The sequence below is a fragment of the Solanum dulcamara genome, chromosome 12 (genome assembly GCF_947179165.1).
Source record: "Solanum dulcamara chromosome 12, daSolDulc1.2, whole genome shotgun sequence".
NCBI classification, from domain to species: domain Eukaryota; kingdom Viridiplantae; phylum Streptophyta; class Magnoliopsida; order Solanales; family Solanaceae; genus Solanum; species Solanum dulcamara.
In genome coordinates, this window is record NC_077248.1 from 9353355 (window position 1) to 9360364 (window position 7010).

At 30.6% G+C, this 7010-nt stretch overlaps 1 long non-coding RNA gene across 1 annotated transcript; it reads right to left on the reverse strand.

Annotated features, from left to right (window-relative positions):
* Positions 1 to 343: 343 nt before the first annotated feature.
* On the reverse strand, positions 344 to 876 carry LOC129877337 (uncharacterized). Its single transcript, XR_008763526.1, has 2 exons — positions 741 to 876; positions 344 to 595 (listed from the first exon to the last, which is right to left on the reverse strand). It is a non-coding gene; the product is annotated as an uncharacterized LOC129877337 (long non-coding RNA).
* Positions 877 to 7010: the final 6134 nt, after the last annotated feature.

A 7010-nucleotide genomic window follows, 5' to 3' on the forward strand; every position in this document is an offset into this window, starting at 1 on the left:
TACTACATTTCAAAATTATTTAGTAGATCCTACATATATAATGTCTAAATAGTTAATATGATAAAGCTATTATTTAAAACTATATTCATGATTTTAGGCTTAAAATACAAGTTATAATGTAGAAATATTATCAAAGTAATTATTTAATGAGATTTGTCATAAACAAATATAAGACATAAAATAGACAAATTATTTTTTAAACATATATGATGATAAATAATATTTAACAAATTATTTTTAGATCATTTTTTATTTTATTATTTTTTTATTAAAGCAAACCTCTTGTAAAAAATAAAATTTTCGTATCGTGAATAAATGAACTTAAGCATGGGGAAATGAGTAGTATAACTAATTTCACATATATTCAAGCACACATAAATTTAAGATGAACTAAAAATAAATCACTAAAGCAAGTAGCAAGTATATTCCCTCCCCATGTATTCTTCCCCCTTTTATTATATAAAGAGTTTAGTATTACATGCCAAAATAATTAAGAAAAAATAATACAAAAATAGAAATAATAGGACAGGAACTAAAACTATTTGAATCTTGTTCCAAATGAACATCTTCATGTCTTGCATTTGAAATCCAAATCCTGCTAAACCATAAAAAATACAAGCGATATACAAATATATAGAGGTACATCATGATTATGTAATTTTACCACAACAAAGCAAACAAACAAAGCAAGAACACATTTTAAAATAATAAACCAATATATAAAGGGAATTGGTACTAACCTGGATACGATTAATATGAATTTATTAATATGCCAACGGAAAGTGATAGCACTATTCGAGATCCAAACAAGTCGAAGTAGCAAAGAGGCAGCAGAAAGAACTTAAAAGCACTAAGTATTTTTGTTAAAAAAAACCTTTTGTGTTGTAATGAATATTAGATGTAAAAAATGAAAAGTAGAAAATTATTTTTTCTTCTCTGTTTTTCGTCCCTTTTCTCTCTGTCTGTTCTGTGTTTGTTCTTATACTGATAACTCTGAAGGGCCATGAAGTCAAAAGACAACCGGCCACATTTCAAATTCAAACCAAATAAGTCATAAATTATTTCAAAGAAAATGGCAAGGTTTTCAAGATTTTGTCAAAAGCAAATCAATCCACCTCTGCTTTTCCAGATTTGATTCCAAATTATATTCAAAAAGGATGTTTTCAAAAGTCAAAAGTTATGGCCAGAGGGACCCGCTATCAATAATGTAGAAAAATTATGTAAATCACTTTAGAGAAAATAATTAATTATAGACAACATCATGCTCATAATTTCACAAGCAATTAAAAAAAAAAAAAAAAAATAATGCTAACCAAAGAAAGTATGTAATGCATAATGAGACGAGTAAAAGTTAAATAAGGTAACAACAAATCCAGTTAGAACATTAAGTATGTAAACCTAAGCAAACAAAGAATTAGTCATAATCATAATATTTAAAATACAAGACTAAGAAGATTATAGTAATTAATTTAGAGCTCACCGAACTTGAAGAGTAATTACTTAACTAATCAAGTTGTATCATAATTGAACTACATGCATAATTCAATCTAATTTCGACAAACTGTTAATTCAATCAAGAAAAATGAAGTATGACAAAGATCTACAAATAACCAATTCTTTATGTAACTTATTCAAAATGCCCAGACAACAACAAAATCTAATAACACCAAATCATAAAAAATATTAAATTAACATAAGTAACAAGCAAATTTGAATTCCACATATGTTTAAGAAATATGTTCGGAATCATAAAACAAAGACAAATAGTATTTACTGTTTACCAAATCAATGCATTATCGCAAAGTATTGAAGTTGTGCCCAGAATTAAATCAAACAATTGAGCACTCCAACCATGGTAATTTTAAAATTACATGTCAAACCTTAATATTTACATATGCAAGCAGTTTAAACATAGCAATAAGAACATAAGCCGCATTAAAACACACTTTAATAAGATGTAAGTCTAGGAACACATAGACATCAATGATCTTCAAAATCATCAAGAACTTAAAAGATGAAGTGAAGCATACCTGGGACGGATCTTGTAGATCCGTCTTTGAAACAATTAGATCCCAAAATATATAGGCCCAAATACCAAGCTTTGAAGGGTCGTCGATGGTTTACAGGTTGTCGCCGCTGCTGCGCGTCTCTTGAAGGTCTGTTGTCCGCCGTTGCAGCTGTTGATGGTTCGCTGCTGCTGCAGCTGAAGGAGCTGCTGTCCATCGTTGGTGGAGCTGGTGGCAGAGGCGGGCTGCTGCACGTCGTCGCCGCTTCTGCTGGTTGCTGCTCGTCGATGGTGCGGCGGCGTGAGGCTGACGACAAAAGAGAGAAGAAGAGAGTAGCGTGAGAGAGAGAGAGGGAAAGCGTGGGAGATGAGGGACAGGCGGCAGCTATGGTTGTCTTCTTCTCCTTTGGAGAAGATGACCCAAAAAAATGAAGAAAGAGAAAAACCTTTTGGGTTTTGTAATTACAAATGGGGGATGCAATCTTAACCGTTGATTAATTTGGATGAGCGGTTGGGATTGGATCTTTGTATTTGATAAAGATGAGATGGATGGTTGTGATTTAAAGATGGATTTAAGATTTTAAATTGGATTATATATGCATTTAATTTAGAGAAAAGACTATATTTAGAATAAAAATAGAGAAAAATTGAATAGATTTCTATCTAATTAATAATTATAATATATCATAAATTTTATTTAAGTAGTGGTATATATATATAACATGCGTATGTATATACGAAAATGTATGCGTGATTAATATAAAATTATATAATAAATTTCATTAAATAATAATTTCAATGTACATGTATAAAATGTATTAAAATAGATATGCAATATAATAAGTAAATTATAAAATAAATTTAGTTAAGAAATATTTTTTATATAGACAAAATACGCACGTACATAATATACGCTAAATAGATGCGTTAAAATATTCGAACATATGAGGTTCGTTATTAAAAAAAATAAAAATAGTAAAGATAATAGTTATAATATTAATAAATAGTAAAAATATTATAAATCACTAACGTAAAAATATATATGTTTTATTGGATAAAATTAAATATAAATTATTTATTTAATAAAGAAATAATTTTGAAAAATTGTTTATTTATTAAAATAGCAATTCGAAAAGTAGTTGTGAGTGGTCAAAATTGGGTGTCAACAAGGGCACGCGATGTGGACCTAGTGAAGTGCATTAAGGACGAGCATGGAAAAGTATTGGTAGACGAGACCCTCATTAAACAGAGATGGCAGTTCTATTTCCATAAACTCTTGAATGAGGAAGGGGACAGAGACTTTGTGTTGGGAGATTTAGAACATACAGAGAGGCGTTGCGATTTTGGGTATTGTAGGAGTATTAAGGTCGAGGAGGTTAAGAGTGTCGTTCGTAGGATGCGCTGGGGAAGAGCAACCGGACCTGGCGAGATTCCTGGGGAATTTTGGAAGAGCACGAGTTCGGTAGGTTTGGAGTGGTTGACTAGGTTATTTAATGTCATCTTTAAAACGACAACGATGCCCGAAGAATGGAGGTCGAGCATAATGATCCCTCTATATAAAAATAAAGGGGATATCCAGAGTTGCAACAACTATAGAGGTATTAAGCTACTAAGTCATACTATGAAACTGTGGGAAAGAGTGGTAGAGATGAGGGTGAGGAGAGACGTGTCTATTTCAGAGAACCAGTTTGGATTTATGTCGGGACGCTCAACTACAGAAGCCATCCATCTTATGAGGAGACTGGTGGAGCAGCATAGGGAGAGGAAGAGGGACTTGCATATGGTATTCATCGACCTAGAAAAGGCTTATGATAAAGTCCCAAGAGAAATACTATGGACATGTTTGAAGGCTAAAGGTGTACCTATGGCATACATTAGGGTGATCAAGGACATGTACGAGGGAGCCAAAACCAGGGTAAGGACAGTAGGAGGGGACTCAGAGCACTTCCCAGTGGTGATGGGGTTGCATCAAGGATCAGCTCTTAGTCCTTTTTTATTTGCCTTGGTGATAGATGGATTGACGCGACAAATTCAAGGTGCGGTGCCATGGTGTATGCTTTTCGCGGATGACATAGTCCTGATCGATGAGACTCGCCACGGAGTTAACGCTAAGCTGGAAGATTGGAGACATACCTTGGAGTCTAAAGGGTTTAAGTTGAGTAGGACAAAGACAGAGTACTTAGAGTGCAAGTTCAGTGAGACACCTCAAGAGGTTGATGTTGAAGTTAGGCTTGGTGCTCAGGTCATCTAAAAGAGAAGTAGTTGCAAGTATCTTGGGTCTATCATGCAAGGCAGCGGGGAGATTGACGATGATGTCACACATCGTATTGGGGTAGGGTGGATGAAATGGAGGCTCGCTTCCGGAGTGCTATGTGACAAGAATGTGCCACCAAAACTTAAGGGCAAGTTCTACAAAGTGGTGGTTAGACCGGCTATGCTGTATGGGGCGGAGTGTTGGCCAGTTAAGACTTCTCACATTCAAAAGATGAAAGTTGCTGAGATGAGAATGCTGAGATGGATGTGTGGGCACACCAGGAGCGACATGATTAGAAATGAGGCTATTCGGGACAAGGTAGGAGTGGCCTCGGTGGAAGACAAGATGCGGGAAATACGACTGAGATGGTATGGACATGTGAAGAGGAGAGACACAGATGCCCCAGTGCGGAGGTGTGAGAGGCTGGCCATGGATGGTTACAGAAGAGGTAGGGGTAGGCCGAAGAAGTATTGGGGAGAGGTGATTAGACAGGACATGACGCAGTTACAGCTTACGGAGGACATGACCTTAGATAGGAGGGTGTGGAGGACCCACATTAGGGTAGAAGGCTAGTTCATAGTCTCGTTATTCTTCTCTATTCATAGGTGTAGTAGTGCATTACTATCTCTTGCGCTTTGACTTCTGATTTCTGTTATTTCTGCTATTATTTATTACTTTCTATGCTTTGATTACTCAATTTTACCTGTGACGCTTTCATTATTTATTTAATCGTTATTTGTTATTAGTCTTTATTTATTTGTATTTATTTGTCATCTATTCGTTATTTGTTTCTTGTTTTTCTCATAAAGCTTTTAATTTTTTATTCTTATCTAATATTTTTTATGCATTTATGCTTTTACTGAGCCGAGGGTCTCCAGGAAACAGCCGTCCTACCTTGGTAGGAGTAAGGTCTGCGTACATTCTACCCTCCCCAGACCCCATGTTGTGGGATTTCACTGGGTTGTTGTTGTTGTTGTTGTTGTTGTATATATATATTGAAGTGGGGACAAAAGATTATGGGTTAATTAATATAATATTAATATAGGGTATGGGGAGGGGGGCACGCGTGTCAGTTTTTTTTTTTTTTTTATTAATATTTCGGAAGAATATATATGGGGAAGGGGGTGCACGCTTGGATTTGTTTATTACATATATATATATTCTCGGAAGAATATATATGGGGACGCGTGGTATAAATTAATATTATTTATTTTTATTTTATTAATTATTTATTTTAAAAATAAAATCGGATGTGAATATATATATTTTGGAAAAGAGACATAATATTAATATGGGTATATGTGCAGGGGACAAGCATGGAATAAAAAATGGTATAGGGATATGGGAAGGGGGACAAAACATATAATAATATATATATTTTATTTATATTTTTTTATTTTTAAAAAATCGGATGAATTTTTATTATATATATATATATATATTTATTTTTATTTTTAAAAAAAAAAAAAATCGGATGAAAGAATACATATTTTTTTATTTTTTACACATATTTTTTATTTTTTAAATAGGAATTCGGGTGAATATATATATATATATATATATATATATATATATATATATATATATATATATATATATATATATATTTAAAATGGACAAAGAATGTTGGGCGGGGCACGCGTGGATTAAAATAATATTAATGTTTTAATTTTTATTAAAAAGATAAATAAAAAATAAAAAAAAATAAAAAAAATCGGATGAATATAATATATATATATATATATTATATTCATTTTTTAAAATTATTTGGAATAAAAGAAAACAATTATATATTTTATTATTATTCAATGTTTATTATTATTTATTTTTATTTTTTAAATAGGGGACAACGGGTGATGGGCATTATTAATATAGTATTAATATAGGTATGGGTAGTAAATTAAAATATATATTTTATTATTATTATTATTATTATTTTTTTATTTATTATTATTATTATTATTATTATTTTACGGAAGATTTTAATTATTTATTTATTTATTATTATTTTAAAAGAGGGACAAAAAGGGGTGCAGAATATTCTTATTTTATTTTTAATTATTTTTATTTTCTGATGAATAAATAATATATATATTTTTTAATTTCTTTATTTATTATTATTATTATTTATTGATTTATTTATTTATTTTTATTTTTTTTGACGAGGAGATGACATATATATTATTTGCGTGTTGTAGTATTAATGGAAGAATAAAAATAATAAAAAAAATTGTTAATTCAATATTAATTATTTGTTATTTAGGAGAAGTAATGAAAACGTAAAATTAATTAGTGAAATTGGTTATCAAATTAGACGAATTAATTTACGATCTTCTTAATTTTAACAAAAGTAAAATGATTAACCTCATTGTAACTAATTATTAATTTACGAAATAATTAATTATGGTAAATAATAATTTTCTTTTATAAGTCAAATTTAAATATTACTAAGAGATAATGACTATATACCAAAAAAATGCATATGTTATGAAGATAACAAATTATTTAAAATACACTTGAAAATATGCATGGTTTTATAAAAGTCAATTATTTTAATTTAATTAAAATTGAAGAAGTCTAAAATTAAAATAAGATGAGCATGCATTAATTAATTAACAAACCTCTCATTTTTTACAAAGTAAATAATTAACTTCAGTTTAAATAAATTAACTTGAAATATGAGTCTATTAATTAAATCCAACTAATTAACAGAGCTATTTATTTTAAAAATAAAAATCTTTTGAAACAACA